The sequence below is a fragment of the Tamandua tetradactyla genome, chromosome 14, assembly GCF_023851605.1.
Source record: "Tamandua tetradactyla isolate mTamTet1 chromosome 14, mTamTet1.pri, whole genome shotgun sequence".
Taxonomy (NCBI): Eukaryota; Metazoa; Chordata; class Mammalia; order Pilosa; family Myrmecophagidae; genus Tamandua; species Tamandua tetradactyla.
In genome coordinates, this window is record NC_135340.1 from 78661544 (window position 1) to 78685603 (window position 24060).

The 24060-nt window shown below is 40.9% G+C and overlaps 1 protein-coding gene across 3 annotated transcripts in view; it reads left to right on the forward strand.

The window, feature by feature from the left end:
• The window catches only part of TLN2 (talin 2), a 491250-nt gene that overhangs the window by 75311 nt on the left and 391879 nt on the right, over positions 1 to 24060 (forward strand). For 2 of the 3 annotated variants that reach the window (XM_077128095.1, XM_077128103.1), the window contains exon 2: positions 7876 to 7964. The gene's annotated coding sequence lies outside the window, so the exon portion shown is untranslated. Of the gene's footprint in view, positions 1 to 3458; positions 3560 to 7875; positions 7965 to 24060 lie in introns of those variants that run through there. The other variant, XM_077128097.1, reaches the window with a different exon arrangement.

Sequence of the window (24060 nt, forward strand, 5' to 3'; positions counted from 1 at the left end):
CCACCTGATTGCCAGACTACTCAGATGTCCCTCTGTACCCAGCATTTCTGGTTGGATCAGGAAAAATGCATCCCTGGTGTAGGATCTTGGGTAAGTTCACATATCCATCTCCAGAGAAAACCTTAGGAAGAAAGGACAACACTAATAAAGGTTCCCAACCATTAAGAATTCTGAAACTTCAAATTTTCCTTCCTTCTTTTGGTTTAAATATGAAAGCTTTGGGTTTCCATTCTGGAGTGTGAGCCTGTATCTAAAACTGAAGTGAGAATGGGCTTAGGGCAGTTGTGAAAACTTCAGGGTTTAAATGATGTTATTTAAGATTGTTATCTCCTCTAAGAAATGTACCAGAGAGGATAGCAAGCGGGTTTAAATTTCCTTCGCATGTCCCTAAGAGAATGGTGGAAAGGGGCTTGGCCAGTGTGGTTAAAATGAAAGTTAAAACTACTGACAACCCCTCTCAGCTGGGGTTTACTTAGCTGGGAAAAATTAGGGTGTTAGGGCACTGCATCCAGTCAGTTTTCCTTGCAGAAATTGTTTAATGTTGCAAGGAGTTGCCTTTTGATGTTGACTTTGAGGATAATTCTTAAAACACTAATGTCTAAGACTCCTGTATTCCAGAGAGAAATAAGACCAGTGCCTGGCAGACCAGCAAAAGGACACCTACATATAAAGCAAACTGCCGAGAAACGGCTCCTGTAACCATTTGTCAATGATTACATTATGTGAGGCAAATGTACTATATGACGTAATAAAGATAATTTATAATGCTTTCATGAAAGCAGGAGTAGGTGATAGTGGTGCTTTTCTTTGTCTTTTCTTGGCATGTAATTGAAACAGAGCTGGGACCAAATGAGAAACATTTGTGTGTTGGAAAAAAGATTCCAGAGGCCTCTTGACTGGGGTCAAATATTGCTTCCTTATTTTATTTGGAGCATGTAAGCAGACTTCTCATCCGAGACAAGCACTAAGAACATTGCCATTTATGTCAGTTCATAAGCAAATGCATTTTCTGACCTAGGGAACTACTTAAATTCTAGAACACAGAGCGCACTTAATGAATCTGAGAAAAAACTCTGTGTGTGTGTGTGTGTGTGTGTGTATTGGAGGCTGGGGGTGGTGGTGATCTTTCGCAAAAGAAATCTATGCCGTTTTGGAGAACTGAACTTATAAATCCAATTCCTTTAACAGAGGTACTTATCCAGAAGCTGTGTTCTTTGTAAAGAAAAGTATGCCTGTGCATTGTGAAGTTGCATGCTTTTTTTTAGTAGGTCCTGGAGGAACATTGAGTTTGCAGCAGAAATCTAGTCATCAAAAGATAGAGCCTGAATGAATGGGCCAGTGAGAATGGATACTTGGTGTTCGTTGGGAGTGCAAAGAAAAAAAAAATGTCCTTGTTCAGGCTGCTTGTACACTTGGCTTGATTCTAGAATTGGCACTTTGAGTGTCACCCACAGGGACCCTTGAAGTGCTAGGGAACAGGCAATTCAATAGGTGTATGAATCCCCTCCCTTTGCCTCTGTGGATGCTGCATAGGATATGAAGATACAGGCGGCAGCATCCTTGCCTGCCGGGAACTCATATAGTGAGAGTGAAAAGCATACAGAAGTTAAGATGTATGGTCTTTCACAGTGGGGCAAAGGCCCCAGGAGTACAGGGGGAAAAAAGAGTCATGTTGATTGGGAGGATACAAGGAGGGGGTCTAGAGGCTGGGGGGGATATAAGCTGGGTTTGAGGAGAAGGTAGATGTGTATCGGATAGATGAGGTGGGGGTAGGCTTTCCTGGAAGGAATCTCTTGGGTACAGACCCCCATATGGGTGAGTAACAAGGTGGGATGTGATGGGGTGGAGACCAAGCCAAGTCTCCAGATGCACCTTCGGGACTGGTTTCGGGTGTGTACGTGTGTCGGTCTGTGGAAGAGGCGGGAACGGGGGCTGAGTAAGGGAAGATCAGGTGGGAATCTAAGTATGAAGAGCCTTGAATCCCAAGCTAAGAAACGCGAACTGCATGGTGACTGTGGTGGGAACTTCAGGTGCAGCGGAGAGGGGAGAAAGGAGGTGGAAAAAGAAGTACTGCGAGCAGGATAGAAAGCCACAAGAAGGGAGAAAACGGAAGAAAAAGAAGACCTTTAAGTCTAATTCTTCTTTCTGCTGCTGTCTGACTGATTGATGAGCAGCTGTGCTGCTTAAGTGGGCTGGGCCTTGGGGAAAAGGGTAGAATTTTTTCCCCTGTATCTTTATTACAGTCTTGGGTTTTCAAACCTGAATGTGAAATCACTGCCTTAGGCTGGACTCATGGGGGAAAAGGCCCAATCATAGCTACCTCCGCCCCAACCTTTCCTCAAACATTCTGATCGTTTGTCTTAGTTCCCTGCAAAGTCCTCTATAAAGAATCGCCTTTCCTCTCTCCTCTCCCGTTCCTTATCAGTCTGCTGGGTTCCAGGACCTGTGGAAAGTGCTGGAGATGCCAGAAGGAAAGGGCTGTCTTGTGCCCTTGAGGAGCTCCTGGATTAGACGGACAAGTGAACGGATGATTCTCACAGAGTTTTGAACAGGGCAGCGGTGGTTTCTCTGCGAAGGAATTGCAGGAAAGCTATAAGGGCGCTGTTTGGGTTAGTGCGCTGGAGAAAAACCCTAACTGCGGGGGCTGATGCAGGTCATAGCTTATTTAAAAAACATATTCTATCTTCACATGTGACCTAAAGTTTCTTTCAAACAGCACGGTCTCTACGGCAAATATTTTGTCTCTGTCACCCACCCGGCACTGTCTGGGGCACAGAACAGAGGTTATCTTATTGGGTTGTGGAAGTTATTCAAGGGATTCTTAATCTGTATGTGGCAAGTACATGACTTATGCCCTGGAGTTATTTTTGTCATTTTTCAAATGTATAAGGGGATTAATTAAATACTAGTTCATTTAAGAGTATGTTTGTCTTGAAATATCCTCTCTCCAAAGATACTAGAAGCACAGCCACACCTGTGTGTAGGTAGAAGGGGTCTGCAAAACTTTTTTGCCCTTAAATGAATCTCCTTTTCTTCTTGGCACCATGCCTGGCACTTGGGTGTATAATAATTAAAAAGTGAGGTGAGCAAGAGGAGCTGGGTAAGTGATGGAGCTCATGCCTGCTTCTGCTTTGCCCCTTTGGACTGCTTCCCAGTCCTGTAGCCAGGTCTCTTTTCCAGGCCGCCCTCGGGACGCTGGTGTAATAATGGAGGGGCAGAGGCACCACCCGGCGTGGAGCAGCTAGCCTTTTTCTGCTGATGTTCTCTGAGGCCCGTGAGCAGCCTGCTAGAGCACGTCACTAGGAATTAAGGTTGAGTCCAGTCCAGTGCCCCAGAGGTACAGTGCTGTTACTTTCAGTTCCTCGTGCAGGCCCTGGAATGCAGTGCCTTAAGTCCTGAGAATAAGCCAGCATCTTGCTCTTCCCGGACAGTTGCAGCCCACTCCTTCACGGAGGAGCCGAGGCCGGCAGATTGTCTGGGTTAAACATCAGACAGCTACCTCCGGAATCTGTTTCCTGGCTTGGCCATCCTCCTGCTTGTGTCCCATAGGATGGAAACAGTGAGTGTATCTGTAAGCGAGCAATCAGAATTTGAGAAGGATCCCACTTACGCGCGGTCTGAGTGGGAAAGGGGCATGAGATCATGTTGTTCCCATGTTATTTGCTGAAACCCTTTGTCCTTCTGCAATTGGCAGGATTTTACTTTTCCTGAGGTCTCTCAGTGGTTTCCCTGTGAAGCTATTGTTTTGAGTCAGTGGAGAAGAATGTGGGGTGCACACACATGCGCATGCGTACCCGGGAAAGCTGTGCCCCTCTTAAGTTCAGGAGAGATGGCAGAAGCCAGGAGGATGTTTTACTTTTGAAGAAGGTTGACAACATCAGAAAGTGGGTTCTGTAGTCTTAATTTGGCTCTTGATGTTTTAAACCGTAGATTTTAGCCAGGAGACGGGGAGAAGAGGTCTTAACAAGAGGAGAGGAGCTGACATGTCTCCTTCATTTGGCACAGACCAGTGTGAGCAAAACTGCACTGGGTGTGAGGCAGCCTATGCAAGACTGGGTAAAATGTTGTTTGAGGTCATGATGTCAACTTTTGGCTCTTGTAACTAAAAAATAAAAACAGCTTTGTCTACCAGTCAGATTACAGAAAAACAAAACAGAAAATCCTTTATTTTTTTGAATCCTTATTAGAAAAGGAATATGCCTTCTTATTTATTTGGCCAAGAAAATATTGGTAAGTGTGGGGAGGTCCAAGGATCAAGACATAGGGCATTTGTGTTTCTATACACTTGACTTATCATTTTGGCCAAGGGATGGCTTGACCAGTCACTGAAAGAGCATAATTCCCACGTGGAAGTTCAGGTAATGTTATAAGGCACTTTAAGAGGTTTGTGTAAGGAACTCAGTTTTCTGTCTCTAGCTGAGGAGGAAGGTGGCCAAATGTTCCCAGTTCCACAAAAGTGTCTGGTCCTTCACTCCTTTCTCAGCTGTTAAGCATGAATTAGTGGGACTGTTGGTGCTAACAGAACGTGCCACAGGAAACAGGCGTGCAGAGTGTGTAAGAGGAAAGACCACACTGGTTCTCAGAAACCCAACACCAGCTTTTCCCAGACTGACAGGCAGCATTGGAGGTCAGAGTGGCCTCTGCCCAGAGCACACGACTGTCCAAGGGTGTGGACTTGAAAAATGAAAAATGTCTATTTATAGGCAGTGCCCCTGGGGCCAGAGCGTGTAAACTGTTCCTTCCCCGGCCCCACCCTCTGACAAGCACTGTGCTTGCTCAGTGGGGCTGAGACGGGAATAACTCTTGGAGGGTCCTGTCCCTGATGTGAATCTGTCTCTTCTTAAGATTGCTTTACTTTGTGATGTACCTAGGAAAGAGTATAAAAAACTTATCGGTAATTAAATAGAGGAATAAAGGCAAAAAAAAAAACCTTATAGGTATATTTTAAGGAGAAAATGAAGGATGTGGTTAAGAAATCAACTTCATGAGTATCTTTGAAGCCACCTCCCATCCCCTCTGAGGGGACCTGCATCTCAATCTTTAATTTTAATGTCTTTTCTTAGTTTTCCTCCTGTGTGTATCGGTCAGGGTTCTCCCGAGAACTGGAGCTGACATATGTGTGTGTGGGGGTGTATCAGAAATTGGTGAACACAGCCGTGGAGGCTGACATGTCTGAATTCCACACAGCAGATTGCAAGCTGGGACTCGGACAAAGGTGGTGCTGAAGTTGAGTCTTCCCCAGGGGAAGATGGCTGGCTGAAGTTGCTGCAGAAATCTGTCTTTCTGATTCCTGAAATCCGTATTCTGGCTTTTAAGACTTCCAGCTGATTGGATGAGGAGACTCCTCACTGCTGAGGGCAGTCTCCTTGGTTGATTACAGATGCAATCGGGTATAGGTGATCAATTGATTATAGATGCAAATCCATCTATGAAATCCTCTCACGATGATGATCAGACCAGTGCTTACTTGACCAAACAACTGGACACCATAAGCTAGGCGAACTGACAGATGACGTTAGCCATCACACTGTGTGTGTATTCCTAAACAATGTGTTTTTGTTTGTTGTTAATTTTATGGTGATGGTGATGATGTTTTAAAAAATTGAGTGCCAAGCACAAAGCTAGCTTTGTCAAGATGGCCCCTAATGAAACGATTAGGCACGAGCTCCTAGGAGAGGTGGAGGGGCTCAAAAACCGGTTGTGAGCATTGCTAGACGAAGAGTCATCCTTAGGCACCATAAATGCTACACGAAGACATCTTCTCACTGGTTCCTGGCCCTGTGTGTGACTTTATAAGTGAAGTTGCCATTTACAGCCCCATTAAAAAGGGGCTGTAGAAAATAAAGTTCAAAGAGAAGTACAAAGAGAATTCCTTATAATGTTTTAATTTAGCAGGGATTCTTGACTTAGGTACAGAGAAGTTTCAAGGGCTCATGACCTCCTTGAAACTGAATGCATAATTTTCTCTGTGTTCTCTTTTTGGGTATAAGGGTCCATCACATTTCCAGAGTCTGTGCCTCCTTATCCCCACCCCCCAAATAAAAACGATTTTAAATGAATAATGTAGACATTCTGATAGGTTCCCCACCCCCCCCACTTCCTTTTTTTTCTTTTAACTAATCTTGAAACTGGTGAAGCTTTTTAAACATGTATTTGGTATGGCTGTGTCTGATTCAACATTGGCTTTTATTTTTTATTTTTTTGGCATGGGTAGGCTCTGGGAATCGAACCCCGGGGCTCCGGCCATATTGGCTTTTTACATTTGAGAGTGCCTAACCATTGAAAGGGAAATGAGTAGTAAGTTATACCCTGAGTTGTCTCTGGGTAATCCTTGACTGAACTGAGGGTGGTTTAGCAAGCTTTGCATTTTCTCTGAAAGCTGCATATCCCTCTCCTGACCCAAAGTAACAAAAATGCTATAATGGAAAAAAAAAAAAAAAGGGAAATTGGAATGGTTGCTGTAGTTTCAAAACAAATGAATTCATTGCCTAAGTTCCACGTTATGCAAAGGAAACCCTAACTTTTGCCTTATAAATAATAATGGACCTTCAGGGAAAAATATCCAAATACCCATTTGGAGAGAGTGGGAGAAGATTTGTCACTGCTGAAGCTAAGGTTGAAGAGACAGAATACAACCACTGCTGTACTAACTTATTTCCTAAGAGATGTGGGAATTTTAATTTGTAATGACTGACATTCACTTCTTCATAGTAGGAGAGTAATTATATTTTGTGTAAGCCGACTTAATATGAAATACTTTCAGTTCTGTTCCAAATATGTAAAGGAACTCAAAATTTTCTAGCTTGAAGGCACCTGAGGTTTGTCTCATCCACGCTCCTTATTTTGCAGATAAATTGGCTGAGGTCCTGTAAGGTTAGGTGATCTGCTCAAGATTGCATAGATTTGTCATGGCCAGCTGGAACTAGTACCCCCAGGGGGAAGAGGTAGCTATTAAAATGATTATGTTTGAATATATAATTAGATGAAGATTTAATTAAAAAGAAACATAATCAGAAGCCTCATTTCCTAGAGAATTAGTGTTTTGATCATCCATTTCATTTTACCAAAATGGTTACTGACGACTGTCTTGGGCCACCAATCTTTGACATGTGCTACTTTTTATGGTCTCAAAGCATTTCTAGGGAGAATTGTGTTCTCTTGGGTCTGTAAACCTGATGTATGGATAGGGAGCCTTTTTGCTCTGTTGTTCTTTACTTGTCATAAATTCAGAGGTTTTTTTTTTTTTTAATTTAGGTTTTCAGGTATCTCTCCGTAGATTTTAGATTTTTATTCTTTAAAAAAATTATTTTTTAATTGTGTTTGAAGAAAACCAGGAGTTTCAGTTTGGCTGTGTGAAAGCCTTTTGGGGTTAAGGAGAAAGAACTAGAGGAACTGTTAAGATTTGGAACTGCAGGCTGCTTTATCTCTTTTCCTGAGTTAAGAGCCAGACAGCATAAAAATAACATTTGTTTAGAAACTGAGTTTTATTAGAAAGGTAATTTACAGGTAAACTTAAGCTTTTGAGACTTGATTCTGTGATTCTGTCCCTAGCCTTGCCATTACTTGCTGCTGATTTTGAGTATGGTCTGCCTTCTTTCTGACTCTTGGATTTTCTCATCTGTAAAAAGAAAAGTTTGGAGCTGCTTGTCTCCAGGGACCCTGGAGATGTTGTTTGTGGGATGGGTGCTCAGTGGTGAAGGGGCTGCAAGCCTCATCGCCTCGCAGTACCGAGACCCTTTATCCTCTGAGAATTTCTCATCCTCTTGCCCCTTTATAATCTGAACCCCATTGAAGTTGGTCAGTGTTGGGAGAGTGGGGTTCACCCATGAGCCTTGCCACCTTACTGACACATGTCATTTCTTTCTTCTTGGTCAGCGCGCTGCTGCAGGGTAACATCTGGACTTGGTTCCTGGCCCCTCGGATGCTCAGCTGTCTCCTGTTCCCGGATCGACTTGTTGAAAACTGTGAGTAATCTCCATGTTTCTACTTTGCAAGCAACTGCAGACATGTGAAATATTGGGATTGAAGGAACTGTGGCCAGCAATAGCAGAGTCTGGTTGATTGGACCCTCTCCCTCTACAGCCAGCATCTCTTGTAACTAGTTCCAAGAGCCTCAGAGATGGCAGCTCGTGAGTTTAGACGTGGCCTCTCTGTCCTGCCATCAGTCCTAATAATTGTGTGTGGGGGGGGGCCTTCTGAATCTGCCTCTTTGGGACTCCTTAGTTCCACCACCAGAGCCAAATGTACAAGTGCAGAGTCTCTTATTTACCTTACTGCCTTGTCCCACTTTCCCCTTTTATGGCACTCTGACCACTTTCTCCTTCTTCACTGGCCTACAGGAAAAAACTCTCTTAGTGGCAGCAAATGCATGTGCAGTTCTCGCCGCTTGACACCCTTTTCCCTGACTCTTCCTATGGTGCACTCCTCCTCACCGTATGGGTCATACAATAATGCCACCTGACTGCTTGTTTAAAGTACAAATTTCTCTACTTAAACCAGGTATTCTCTCTCTCTCTCTCTCTTTCTCTTATATACCTTTGCTTGCATCTTTCTTTGCACTCACTACATTATAGTCTCTTCAGTAACTTGGTAGATTGGCCATCCATCCATCCATCATCCATCATCCATCCATCCATTCATCCATCCATCCATTCAACAAAATATTCATTGAGTATTTACTCTGTAGATATCCTTGGGCTAAAGCAGGCACTGTCTATACTGTGATGGAGCTTCCAATCTATTAAGAAAGGCAAAGCTCAAGGAAAAACCCATATAAAACATCATAACTCTATCCTGATACTCTGCTTCGTTCTATATACTCTAAAGCAGTGTCACTAGGGGATCTTGTTAAAATGCAGGTTCTGATTCAGTAGATCTGGTAGGCACCTGAGATTATGCATTTCTAATAAGCTGCAGGTTATGCTTAGGCTGCTGGTTTGTAGACCACACATAGAGAAGTGTAGTAGTTAGGGTCAGGTGTCAACTTGGCCAGTTGATGGTGTCCTGCTGTTCTTTAGCTGTGGACTTAAATAATCAGCATGTGAAATTCATTTGTAACTGATTATTATCTGAGGTCAGCTAAGGGAAGTGCCTTCCTGAGTGAGTGAGGCTTAAAAGGAGAGGTCAGAAAGAAACAGTTCCGTCAGCCCAGCACAATGTATTTAGAGTTTGGAGTAGCTCACTCCCAGACATTTAAAGGTGCAGAAAGGAACTGCCCCAGGGAAAGCCATTTGAACCCAGAAACTGGGAGAGAAGCCCAGCAGACACTGCTGTGTGCCTTCCCAAACTAGTAAATTTGTGACTTAATAAATCTCCTTTATAAAAGCTAATCCATCTCAGGTTTATTGCATTCTGGCAGTTTTAGCAAGCTAAAAGAAGTAAGGCTGTCATTTCTTGAGGCCAGTGATACTCATCCTTTAGTGTGATGCTTGGCAAATTGCCTGAGGTATATGAATGTAAAGCCTCCAGGGACTTTGGTGGTCAAACCAGAAGGGCCAGATTTCATTTGGCCATCAGGTCTCCTCCAGTCTGCATGAGACTGAGGGTCTGAGATATGAGCCCATTCCCATCACCCGAATCCATGTGTTCAGACATCATTATAGTTATGGTAGGTTGTGGTTTAGTTAGTGGAATCTTTTCTTAAATATCGAACTTCTCAAATTCCAGAGCTGGAATCCTATGGTGTCTTTCTGCATTGTGTAGTACATACTCTGTAAATGGTTGTTTTTGAAAATAGTATTTTTTTTGAAGAGTAGCCGTTTGAGCTGAGGCTAAAGTGGGGCTTGTAGCAAGTTGTCCAGAAGAAAGACCTTATTGGAAGCTGTGAAGTTACTGCAGGAACCTTAGGGCTGGTGGGGCCAGAGGTTTCGGAGACCATTAGGAGTTTAGGGCACCTACTGCAATGTAAAAGAGGTATCTGGATTTGATGCAGTGAATTGGCCCCAAGGTTGTTCTTTCGAAATAGTGGTGTGGTGTTGCAGGCACAGCACACTGTTCAGCTTCTGCAGGAGACCCCTTTAGAAACTGTTTAACTTTCAGGAGAAACCAAACAGGCTCTCCACTTTGGTAGTGAACAGTTCTAACTGCATGGACATTTACAATACTCTAGGCACTGTGCTGACTGCTTGCATGTGTTTTTTTTTTTTCCTTAACTTTCTTTATTGTATAGTATAACATATAGGCAAAGGAAAGAAAGGAAAAAGCAATAATTTTCAAAGCACTCTTCAACAAGTAGTTACAGGACAGATCCCAGAGTTTGTCATGGGCTACCATATGATCCGCTCAGATTTTTCCTTCTAGCTGTTCCAGAATAGAGGGGGCCAAAAGGAATATATATTTTTTTTATCATCACAGTTGACTTTTTAAATTTTTTATGAAAAATAACATATATAAAAAACCAATAAATTTCAAAGCACAGCACAATAATTAGTTGTAGAACAGATTTCAGAGTTTGGTATGGGTTACAATTCCACAATTTTAGGTTTTTTACTTCTAGCTGCTCTAAGATATTGGAGACTAAAAGAAATATCAATGTAATGATTCAGAAATCATATTCATTTGTTAAACTGTAACTTTTCTGTATAACTCCACCATCACCTTTGATCTTTCTATCCTACTCGTTAGGGTTATTTGGGCTGCGGCTAGTCTAGCTTTTTCATGTTGGAAAGGGTTGTCAGTAATATGGGGTAGGGAGATGGAACTAGCTGGTGTTCTTGGAGAGGCTGGGCCCTTTAGGCTTTAGGACTTATCTGACCTAGGAACCCATCTGGAGGTTGTAGGTTTCTGGAAGGTTACCCTAGTTGCACATGTTCTTGTACCTCAAACTCTTCCAACAGTTTATGAGTAAGTTTATTTTAGTTTGTTAAAGCTACTGGAATGCAATATACTAGAAATGGAACAGCTTTTCAAAAGGAAATTTATTAAGTTGCAAGTTTATAGTTCTGAGGCTGTGAAAATGTCCAAATTAAGGTGCTAAGAAGAGGTTACCTTCACTCAAGATAGGTTGAAGTTGTCAGGAACACCTCTGTCAGCTGGGAAGGCAGGTGGCTGGCCTCTATTGGTCCCTTGCTCCTGGGCACCATTACTTTCAGCCTCTGTTTCCTATGTGGGCTCCTCACTTTGCTTCTCCAGGGTCGGGTTTCATCTCTTGGTTTCCCTTGGCTCTCTAGGTTCTGGCTTGAGCGCTGAGTATCTCATGGGAAGGCACATGGTGACGTCTGCTGGGCCCGGCATCTCCAGAGCTCTGGGTCTATCAGCTCTGTGGCTTCTGCTCTCCAAGCCTCTGCATCTGAGGTTTATCTAAAACGTTTCCTCTTTTGAAGGACTCTAGTAAATTAATCAAGATCCACCCACCTTGAATGGGTGGAAGAGTCACATCTCCATCTAATCAAAAGGCCACACCCACAATTGGGTATGTCACATTGCCATGGAAACAATCCAATTAAAGTTTCTCACCCTAACTATAGATCTGGTCTCACAAGATTGGATCAGGATTAAGATATGGCTTTTCTGGGGAACATTATAGAGTTCAAGCAGGCACAAAGGTCTAGTCACTGTTTGACAGAGTTAGAGACTGAGGCTCAGAGGGTGAAGGAACTCACCCGGGTCACTCAGCAAGTCTGGTTAGGGTTGGGATCAGCCTGGCTGGTCAGACACTGGGGCAAGGCTGTCTCTCCTCTCCTCTCCTCTCTCCAGGATTGCAACTGGAAGGGAATTTTACTGCTTGTGGCAAGACTGGGTGGATGTTGATCTGTGTTATTTTCTTCCCCCAGAACATGACATCCTTCGGATGGCCCTTCCCTGGATAACAACCTTAAAAAGTTTTCTGAGCATATTCAGCCCCTTGAGTTAGGGGAGGAACTTGGTTGGTGAGGGGCAGAAATGAAAAAGTGTGTGCTCATTTTGGAGGTAGACTTCTCTCTCACCCTCCTCTGCCAGCCTCACCAGAGACAGTTCTCCAGGGGGTCTGGAGGTTGTGCTACAACTGAGTCCTTGATGGCTTGGGGGAGACAGCAGGCAAGGGGTAGGGGGTTGACTCTCTGTGTTCTGAAGAGTATTTTTCTGGTCAGTCTATATAATTTTGGTGTCAAGGACAATCTCCAAATAATCTCACTCTGCTCAGGGTTATTTTGTCTATTCTGAATAGCAGATAATGAGTTCTGATGTCTTGCAGGTTTTAAGTTTTAGATTAGTCTTCTCGGTTTTGGCTTCAAGTATGTGTTGAGTTCTGGGCTGAGCCAAGCCACTCACCAGATCATTAAGTGGAACCCACATTGCCAGACTTCTGTGGCAAGCTGTGCTCTCAGTTCTCATGTTTTCGGCAGTGATGGGCAGGAACTGTGTTATTGCTCGTGTTATTAACTCTATTCTAAACCCATGCCTGTGCCTTCCTCTCTGGTGTGTTGGGATGTCTTTCTAATGATGGGGTGGAATAGGATCTTAAAAGCATCTCCTTCTTGCTTCTGTTAGGCTTAGGGGCTTGACTTTTTTTTTCCACCCAGAGTCAAGGCTCCAGAGTTAGTGGGGGCTGGGTTCAAATCCCAGCTCTGCCGTGTGGTAACCTCATGCCTGTGTGCATTTACCTGGGCCACAGTTTCCCTATATAGGTATCAGTAATGATTAGCAGCTATTTTCTCAGCCTGTTTCCTCATCCGTGCAAGAAGGGAGATGAATTTCACTTAGCAGGACAGATTTAAGGATAAAGTACCCTACACAATCCCTGACCACTCATCCTTTAGGGACTGGCTGAAGTGTCCCCTTTCCTCCTGTGTCCGGCTGGTGCCCTCTAATTGAGCATTTATATCATTGTCAAAAGCTACTTCCTTTGTCTTTAGAGACATGATCCCCTTGAGGGCAAGGGTTATACATCTTCTATATTTGGATCCTAAGGTCTAGCACTGGGCCTTGGACTCAGTATACATTGTTAACTGAACCCAACCCAGGAATTTCCTTCTTCCATTTGCTTATCTAAAGCCAACCTTTCTGAAGAGTGATGAATTAACAGGCACTGCTGAAGAATACTTGAGCAAACATAGAAGTGGGAACAGTGGAAAATAGGCCTCTTTTAAGTCTTCAAATGAGAAAGAAAGGTTGGTGTTTCCTTGACTTTTGTGGATTTTACAGTTCTCTCCAGGATCTTCACTTATTTGAAGTAATGGAAGAAAGTGGTTAGAGTGGAAGATACTGGATGAGTACCCCCCCAATTTATATTCCTTATTTTAGATTTTATTCATATTTCTTTAAAATGTTCTTTTAAAAATCACAGAAGTAATGTACAACCTGCTTGATAAAATATAAGAGGAAAAAGTAAGGTTAAAAAAATAAGAAAAGGAAAAAAGAAAAGATAATTAGGAAAAGCACCTTCCCCTACCCTCATGTTCTGTACACTAGTATTCGAAGAAAGTTTCCAGCCTTTTGTGTGTTGCTTTCCTTAGGATTGTCAGACTTGAGGCTCCCCCACCTGTCATGCCAGACTGTACTTTGAAAAAACAAAATCAGGACAGGCCATGGTGGCTCAGCAGGCAAGAATGCTCGCCTGCCATGCCAGAGGACCCGGGTTTGATTCCCAGTGCCTGCCCATGTAAAAAAAAACAAGAAAAAAACAAAATCACAATGGAATATAAATTTTACGTTGCCTGAAGATAGATGCAGGCTCTTTCTCCCTTCAAATGCCGTGTAAACAATATTCAGACACTTTCTGCATGACCATTCTTACTTCAAGGCAGTGTCCTTGGTCAACTAAAATGTTCCAGCCCCAACACCAGGATTTTTCAAAGGACAGCTGAGAGGAGTTTTAGTTTGTAGAGTCTCCTCACCTATCCCTTGTGCAGTGAATGGGCGTGGTCCGATGCATTTTATTACTTTTCCTTGTCTGAAAGTATGTGTCCATGGCGCTATTCAATCACAGTTCTCTTCCTCATGTGGGACCCTGCATGGTGTGTTTCTCCCTATTCTAAAACTATAAAACCAGAAATTGAAAAAAGCATGGTTTCTAGTTAAATGGATAACTAACTGGGAATTTACAGGGTTTGACTCTTTCTCTTCCCTTACAGAGAGCTCTTTCCTTGCTTAAGAACAATAGGTAATAAAATAGACTGATTTACCCCATTAGCTTTTTGTGAGACAGAAAAATATTTTTAAGATGGTATTAGAGGGGTTTCAGACTCTGTATGGAGGATTTCTGCAGAGTCCTCATGACCCTTGTGTAGCATCAAGTATGTGTTTTAACAAAAATATAATATTCTGTGTAATGCTTTTTTTAAGTTACTATATTACATATGGACATCTACACATTAATACAAATATATCTATCCTATGTTTAACAACTACATGTTATTTCTTTATGATAATTGTTAAATATTTTTTAAATGAAAAAGGAATATTTGATTCATTCCACTGTTGCTGGGTATCTGTTTCCCCCAACATTTTGTTTCATACTACAGAAAGCATCCATGTAACATTTATTTCTAGACCACTAGGCATTTTTGTAGGATTTCAAGGTCAAAAGATATGCTTCTTTAAAAACTTCCCTTTCAAAAGATGTCAGCTAAGTTTTTCTGTTTATTTCTTTTTCTGGGGTGATGCAAACGCTCTAAGAAATGATCATGGTGATTAATACACAACTATGAGATGATATTGTGAGCCACTGATTGTACACCATGTATGGAATGCTTGTATGTCAAGAATGCTTATGATTGTATGTTGTTTACCAATAAAAATATTGAAAAAAAAAGATGTTAGCAAAGGCCCTCACTTGCACAGAATGTTATTAATCTTAATTTTTTTATTTTATTTTTTGCTCATTTAAAAGCTAAGTAAATACAAAAATGCATCTAAAAAATGAGTTCCAGATCTAGGAATTAATAGGCCTTCAGACAAAGACTTCATACCAACAGACACCAGAAGGTTTCCAGGACCTTCTTTCTGGCCCTGTGATTTAGTGTGCAAGGCGAATCACAGTGCCTCCCTGGATTTCCCCAGCTCACCCCGATGGCTCCTTTTTTTCCTGCATTCCTCCAGTTCTTGTCTGTACCTGGTGGGGCTTTGCACTTGATGGATGCTCAGGAGTGACCACTAAGGTGTGGGTCAGGGTGAAGCTCCTTTCTGCAGCCGTGACCTCTCTCTCCTCTGCCCAGTTCCACTTTGTTCTTGTCCAGAGTGTAGCTCCTTAGTGCACTTGCTGTGGCCTTGCTGGTCTGTCTGCTGCTGGGGTCTACCAGGCACCCCGAATTACTCGTTGACGTTTGTTGGAAGCACATTTCCCCAAGGCAGAGTCAAGTTCCTTGACTCTGTTCCAAGACATCTGTGGCACATCTCCTATTAAGCAGGAGTAGAAGATGACAGGATGATAAAAGGCTGGTAAAATTCCTTGTGGGTTGAGCTTTACAGACCTGCCCAGCACCCCGGAGCAGGTTTCTTCCTTCTGCAATGTAGCTGTGCTCTTTGTAGCTGAATCCTGCTCTCAGGCCCTGAATCAGACCTCGGTTTTGGGTATGAGTCATTTCTAGTGAAGTCCTGAGTTTATATTTGCTTTTTGTTTTTCTTGAAACGTAATACTGATCATCTCTGTGTAGATGCCCTGGGCAGCCCATGTTGTAGGCATCTTTTCTTATGGGTCTGCTTTGGGCTGCCTTTGCCTCCTTCCCCAGAGATGGCTCTTGCTGGAGGTTCACCTTCTGCAACTGTTGGTAGAGTGAAGAAATGGACATCTAAATGGGTTCTCCAGTAAAACAAGCCGTATTGACAAAAGTCACGAGGCTTGGAACGGGCCTTGTTAACGAAACAGCATAGTAGTCTGGGCAGTAGCTATCTCTCCCAGATGTTTTGTTCAATGGAAATGAATCAGTGATTTAAAATACCTCCAATGTCCTTCTGAGAACAGAGGCAGTCAGTGAAGTAGCTCCCGCTGCGTAGCGGTAGCACGCCATTGCACCCATGGATTACATTTGGCAGTGGGCCCTTTGGCCAGCTGCACTACTCCCAGTAGACAAAGACCAGTTGCGTGGAGATGTTAGGGATGGGGGTGGGGAGGGAGTGACCCTCGTGCAGCAGCTGAATTCCCAGAGCTGGTTTGGGTTTTGCTCTTTTGAGTTCACAGTCCAGCTGCTACTGCTGTTGCTTGGGCCTGCAGCAGAGAGGATGATTCAATCATCTGGAAAGTGATGGCAGTGATTTCACTGCAGATTGGAAGAGGAGCAGGTCAGGGTGGGTGTGGTTGAAGGGGCAAGTTTTCTGATGAACTGGATGGGACTTGGATTCTAGTGTTCTGGGCCGCTGGGGTCTGCCAATTATTTAGTAACTCGGGACAAGTTTTATTTTTATTACTAAAAAAAGAAATATCAGAGCTCTGGTGGCAAAATATTGTGCAAAACAAGGACAGATGTTACCAGAATAATAAGTTCAGTCTGACATGGAGGTCATTAGTTCTGTAAATTAGTTATCTTTAGAGATCACTGGCCTAGGAACTAGGGTTTTCCCTCTGATGTGTCAGGGGTTTTTGGGCAAACAGAGTGGGTGGGACTCTAGGCTCAATAACTCCACTTAAAAAGTACTTCTGGACCACCAAGATGGTGGTGTAAGATGCTCTAGGGAGCCATTGCCCCACAGAGTCTTCACTAGCAAAAACTGGAAGAGTCTCTTTCTCAAAACACTGGTGTAAAGAATTAAAAGGTTGCAGTAACTGGGTGAGTGACACATCAAGAAAACACAGCTTTGAAAAGGGTAGGAGAAGCTCACAGAGCTCTTGATGGTCCCTTTTCTATCCCTACCTGACACCATGTAGAGCCAGCCTGTTCTCCCAATGTGGGTCCCTGACCCTGTTACTGCAGGAGCAGAGTCACCCTCTGTGCATGCTGACATGGCTGTATGTCGGTGCCAGTCTATTGGGTGGGAGCCTGAGAAACTGAACCAGAACACTGTCTCTGGCTTATCCTCCCAGCATTTGCCCTGCAGGCAGAAGCAGCTTGGGGACAGCTAAAGCAGTGTAAGAAATAATCAAGTCAGGTGGCCTGGGACAAAGAATTACTGGCTTTAAAATACAAAGGAGCACACCTGAGGGTGGGTAAGTCTATTTCATAGAGAGTGGAGGGCCCATTCGGATTACTGTAAAGGAGGGAATATACACATTGAAGGATTACTGTAAAGGAGGAAATAGACACATTTAAGAAGCTCGACGAACCACAGAAGGGGTAAACATGAAGAGTACCATGCCCATACATATAGCAGTCAAATTGTTAAATCCCAAAGACAAGGTGAAAGTTCTGAAAGCTGCAAGAGAAAAGCAGTGTGTTATGCACAAGGGAGCTGCAATAAGACTAAGTGCTGATTTCTCAGCAGAAACCATGGAGGAAAGAAGGCAGTGGGAAGACATATTTCAAGTGCTGAAAGAGAACAGTTTCCAACCTAGAATTTTTTATTTGGTGAGACTGTCTTCCAAAAATGAGGGAGTATGTCTCCACTAGATTTGTCCTATAAGCAATGCTAAAGGGAGTTCTTCAGACTGAAAGGAAAGGTTTCTAGGGAGTGGATCTAAACAGCACCAAGAAATAAAGACCTGTGATAAAGGTAACCATATGGATGATCATAAATGCTAGTACTATTGTGATTTGGGGTGTGTCACTCTACTTTTTAATTCTTACAGGCTCTAAAATGCAAATACATAAAAATAATGATAACTGTTTTTCTGCATAAACACACATATGTTTGGTATATAATTTGTAACATGTACAACATAAAGTTGGGGGGACAAGTGATTAGGAACAATGTATGTATATACTATTGAAGTTAAGTTAGTATTAAATCAACGTGATAGTTTATATTTAGGATGTTAAATTTTACCTGCATGATAGCCACGCAGAAAATATATGAAAAATATATACAGAAGATAATAAGGCGGGACTCAAAATGGTACAATACAAAAAATAAAAAAAAGAATGTAAGCATTAATACAAGAATTGAGGGACAAAACAGATATAAGACTTTAAAAATACCAAATAGAACATTCTGCATTATCAGTAGTTACTTTAAATGTAAACTGTATTAAACTCTCTACTCAAAAGACAGAGATTGGCAGAATGGATAAAAAAGCATGATCTAACAATAGGCTGTTTTAAAAGAGACTCATATAAAATTAAAGACACAAGTAGGCTGAGAGTGAGAGGACAGAAAAAATATACTATGCAAATAGGAACCAAAAGAGAGATGGGACAGTTGTGCTAATTTAAAATAAAATGGACTTCAAGTAAAAAAAAAAAAAAAAAAAAATTGTATGAGGGATAAAGAGAATCACTATATGCCGATAAAGCAGTCAATTCAAGAAGATAATTACACACACACACACACACACACACACACACACACACACACACACACCCCTAATGGCAGAGCCTAAAATATACGAATCAAATATTGACAAATTTGAAGGAAGAAATAGATGATTTTACATTAATAGTGGGAAACTTCAATACATCTCTTTCAATATAGGGTAAAACATCAAGACAGGAGATCAGTTAGGAAATAGAAGACTTGAACGATGCTCCAACCCAACTAGACCTAACAGACAAATACAGAACACTTTACATAACAGCAAAGGAAGACACGTTCTTCTTTAGTGCACATGGGCCGTTCTTCAGGACAGACCATATTTAGGTCACAAAACCAGTCTGAATAATTGTAAAAATGTTGAGATCATACACTCAGACTACAATGGAATGAAACTAGAAATCAATAACAGCCGGAAAACTGGAAAATTTACAAATTTGTCAAAATTAAACAAAACACTCTTAAACAACCAATGGATCAAAGAAGAAACACAAGGAAAATTAGAAAATATTTGAGGCAAGCAAAAATGAAAGCACAACATACTAAACCTTTATGGGATGCAGCAAAGACAGTTCTAAGCAGGAAATTTATGGCTTAAATGCTTAAATTTTAAAAGAAAGATCTCAAATCAGAGGCCTAATCACACATCTGGAGAAACTAGAAAAAAGAAGAACAAACTAAATGCAAAGTGAGCAGAAGGAAGAAAATAATAAATATTAAAATAGAGATAAATGAAATAGAGAATTAAAAAAAAAAAACAGACTCTCAGAAACCAGTAGTTGGTTTTTCAAAAAGATTAATAACCATTAGCCAGACTGACCAAAAAAAAAAGTAGAGAGGCTACAAAGAACTAAAATCAGAAATGAAAGGGGGGACATTTCTACAGACTCCCTCAGAAATAAAAAAGATTATATGAGGATAATATGAACAACTTTATGCTAACATATTAGATAATCTAGATGAAATGGACAAATTCCTAGAAACGCAAATTACCGACACTGACTCAAGAAGAAATAGAAGATCTCAACAGACTAGTAACAAGTAAAGAGTTTGAACTGTTAATCAAAAATCTACCAAAAGAAAAATCCCAGGACCACTGCAGAATTTTATAAAACATTCCAGGCAAAATTAACACCATTTCTGCTCAGAGTATTCCAACAAATTGAAGAGGAGGAAACATATCCTAATTCATTCTATGAGGCCAACTTCACCTCAGTTCCAAATCCAGACAAAGACACCAGAAGAAAACAAAATTACAGACCAATATCCCCAACATATATAGATTTAAAAATCTTCAACAATGCAGATAAAGATACCAGAAGAAAACAAAATTAATGACCAATATCCCCAATGTATATAGATTCAAAACTCTTCAACAAAATACTAGTTAACTGAAGCCAATACACATAAAAAGAATTATATATTATTGAGAAATAAACCTTCTTAAAAATTAAAAAAAAAATGTTTATAATTGAATGGTAATAGACTAGCTTCCACTCCAAAATGTAAAGAGCTTGAAAGTTGTCACTACCATGTTCACAATAAGAAAAACAACTGGAAAACTGAAAATCAATAGCTCGCGTAGATTTATTAGAAAATTGTGGTTATAGGGCAAACTACTGCCTCCCAAACTCTAGAGATAGGCAGATAGACAAAATCACAACTTAACCTGGAATAAAAATCACCATTAGAGACAGAATGAGGTAGGAGTAGTTGAAGGATAATTGACAAATTTCTGTAGATTGGGCATAAGTTAGCTTGACAGATAAACACTTCTGTGGGTGCAACCTTAAGAGAATCCCACCACCCCACCTCCAACTTTCATGAGTCTTATCCCCAGGAGTCTCACCAAATTATCACCAAATTTATGGCAGCAGAGGGGACATGGAACCATTTTAAAGTAAGCCTAGATGGCAGTGCTCTAGTGACTCAGTGGCAGAATTCTTGCCTGCTGTGCCGGACGGGTTCAATTCCTGGAGCCTGCCCATGTTAAAAAAAAATAATAAATAGGTTAAAGTAAGCCTAGTGAAGTCTGCTCTTATGAACATGCCTGTCCACAAGGGAAACTACTCTGCCAGAGCTTAGCCTACATGGATTTTTCCAGATCATAATACACTTGGGAGAAGAGAAATACCCAATTCTAGCACCCCTAAGTGTGAAGGGGTGAAAAAAAATCTGAGAAATATTTGTGAAGATCATAGCCCAAGAAAATAAACTTACTAAAAGACTAATACCTAATCACCGAATTGAAGACTTCTTCTCTTTTACCCACATTTACATCAGTAGGGTTCCTGTATAATAACAGGTAATTACAGCTGAAAAAAATTGCAAGGCTCAGAAGCCTAGTCCCCCCTTTTTAAGTATTTTTATTTTGTATACAAAATGCAGGAAAGTTTCTGTGAAGTCTAAAACATTACAATCATTATGTACATTGGTACCAGTTGTGGGGACAGGAGGAGAGGAGGGAGCCAGGGTGGGGCTGGAGAGAAGTGGCAAGAGAACAAAAAAACAAAATGAGGCAAAACAGATTTATGACAAAAACATTGTTGCTACAATAAAGAATTTGGAGGAAAAGTTCTGCCACATGTAGTACTGCACAGTTTTTAAAAACATTGAAAAATGTCCCCACTAGATATTTATACAAAATTCAAATATACTTTTCCTTATTTGAGACAAAATAGATGGACAACTGGAATGAATTCATTTCTCATTTCTCCATAGCATGCAGTAGCTGCCTGCTGTGCAGCTGCTGCAGGAAGGGGAGTAACTTGGACGGGGGGGCATGGGAGGAGGTGGGTAGCAATTGTCACATTAAATAAAGCAATAGTATTAGGTAGATTTTGCTGTATGAAAACTGTATTTTTTTCTTTTAATATAAAACTACTGTCACTGCCAAAAGAAAAAAAAGAGGATTATGGACCATAGTCAAGTGGAATATATCCCATTTATCCAAGGTTGGTATAACAAAAGAAAAATAATACAGCACATTAATAGAATGAAGGAAAACACCACATGACCATTTCAATTGATACAGAAAAGGCATTTCTCAAAATTCAACATCACTTCTTGATAAAGACACTTAGAATTTTGGGGACATAAGAACATTTCCTCAACATGTTATGAAAAAATCACAGTTAATGTCATACTTAGTAGTGAAAGACTGAAAGCTTTCTCCATAGCATCAGGATGCCTGCTCTCACCACTGCTACTCAGTATTGTGCTGGAAGTTCTAGCCATAACAGTTAGGAAGATTCTACTTGATCCTCTGTGTCATGGTCAGGTTCATGTGTCAACTTGGCCAAGTGGTGGTTGGGCAAGTGCTGGTTTGTCTGTTGCGATGAGGAAATTTCATTGAATTAAATCATGATCATGTCAGCTGCATCCACAGCTGATTCCATTTGTAATCAGCCAAAGCGGTGTGTCTTCTGCAATGAGTAATGCTTAATCTAATCACTGAAAGCCTTATAGGGAGGATTCAGAAGAGACAGGCTCTTCCTGTTTCGGCTGGTGAGCCTCTCCTGTGGAGTTCGTCCAGACCCTCCATCAGAATCATCAGCTTCACAGCCTACCCTGCGGATTTTGGACTCTGCGTTCCTGCGGTCATGTGAGACACTTTCATAAGTTTTTTATTTGTGAGTGTTCCCTGTTGATTCTGTTTCTCTAGAGAACCCTAACTAATACACTCTGTATAGAAAATACTGAAAAATCTGTAACAACATTACTAGAGCTAATAAACAAATTCAGCAAAGTGGCAAGAGAATGAAGTCAACATGTAAAATCAATAGTGTTTCTATATACTAGGAATGAATAATCTGAAGAGGAAATGAAGATGAAAGGTTCCATTTATAATAGCAACTAAAAGAATCAAAAGTCTGGGAATAAATTTGACGAAGGATGTAAAGGACATGTACATGGAACATTACAAAATATTGCTAGAGCAATCACAGAAGACCTAAATAAATGGAAGGAAATTTGGTGTTCATAGATTGGAAGACTAAATTTTGTCTAAATGTCAATTCTCCCGAAAACAAATCACAGATTAAACACAATTCCAATATTGTTCTTTGCAGAGATGGAAAAGACAATCTTCACATTTATGTGGAAGGGTAAGTTTTCCCAGATAGCCAAATTATCCTGTTAAAGAAGAACAAAGTTGAGGGGCTTATACTTACTGAGTTTAAAACTTATTAGGAAGCTCAAGTAATCAAACAGCATGATAATGGCACAAGGGCAGACATATAGACCAATGGAAATGAGTTGAAAATTAAAAAATAACCCATTATATCCATGGCCAAATGATCTGACAAGGGTGAAAACTCTACTCAATAGGGAGAGGAATAATCTATTCAGTGATTGGTGCTTGGTAAACTGAATATCCATTTGAGAATGAATGTGGATCCTTACCTCACACCATGTACAAAAATTGACTCAAAATGGATCACAGACCTAAATATAAGAACCAGTATTATAAAGCTCCTAGAAGAAAGCATAGGGAAACATTTTTTAGGACCTTGCGTTAGGCAATGGTTTCTTAGACTCTATATCCAAAGTATGAGCAACAAAAGAAAACAGATAAATGGGGCTTCATCAAAATTAAAAACTTTTCTGCATCAAATGACTAAATCATGAAAGCAAAAAAACAACTTACAGACTAGGAGAAAATATTTGGAAAACACTTATCTGATAGGGTTAAATATGTAGGATATATAAACAAATCTCACAACTCAACAATGAGAAGACAAACTAAGAAAGGGACAAAACATTTCTCCAAAGTAGATGTACAAATGGCCAATAGGCATATGAAAAGCTGCTCAACATCATTGGCCGTTAGGGAAATGCAAATCAAAACTGGAATGAGATACCATTTCACACTCACTGGAATGGCTTCTATTTTAACATTGGAAAATAACAAGTGTTGGAGAGGATGTAGATAAATAGTAATACTCATTCATTATTGGTGGAAATGTAAAATGGTGCAGCCTCTGTAGAAAAAATTTGTGGTTCCTCAGTACTACTTCTAGGTATATACCCCAAAGATTTAAAGCAGGGGCTTGGGCAGGTATTTGCCTACTGATACTCATATCGTCGTTATCCACATTATTCACAATTGCCAAAAGATGGAAGCAACCCAGTAGCCATCAAAAGATGAATGGATAAACAAAATATGGTCTCTCTGTGTGTGTATGTGTGTTAGCTCAAAGGTGCATTATTCAGCACTAAAAAGGAGTGAAGTTCTGAAGTTTGAAGTACATGACGACATGGTTGAACCTTGAAGACATCACCATGTTGAGTAAAATAAACTAGACACAAATGGACACATATTGTATGACCTCAGTCAGATGAAATAATTAGAATAAGCAAATTCACAGGTCAGAAAGTAGAGTGCAGGTTGCTAGGGGCTGTGGTGGAGGTAGGCAATGGGGAGTTAATGCTTAATTGTATAGAGTTTATGTTTTGGGTGATGGGGAACTTTTGGTAACAGATGGTAGTGATGGTAATAAAACACTGTGGATGGAATTAAAACCCTTGAGTTATATATTCGAATGTGGAAAAGGAGAAATTTTAGATTGTATGTATGTTACTAGAACAACAAAAAAAAAACATTAAAGACCGAGAACTGTATGACACAGTGAGTGTCCCCTAATGTGAGCTAAGGACTATAGTTAATAGTATAATTATAATAATATTGTTTCATGAATTGTAATAAAGGTACAACACTAATGCAGGTTGGTAATAATAGTT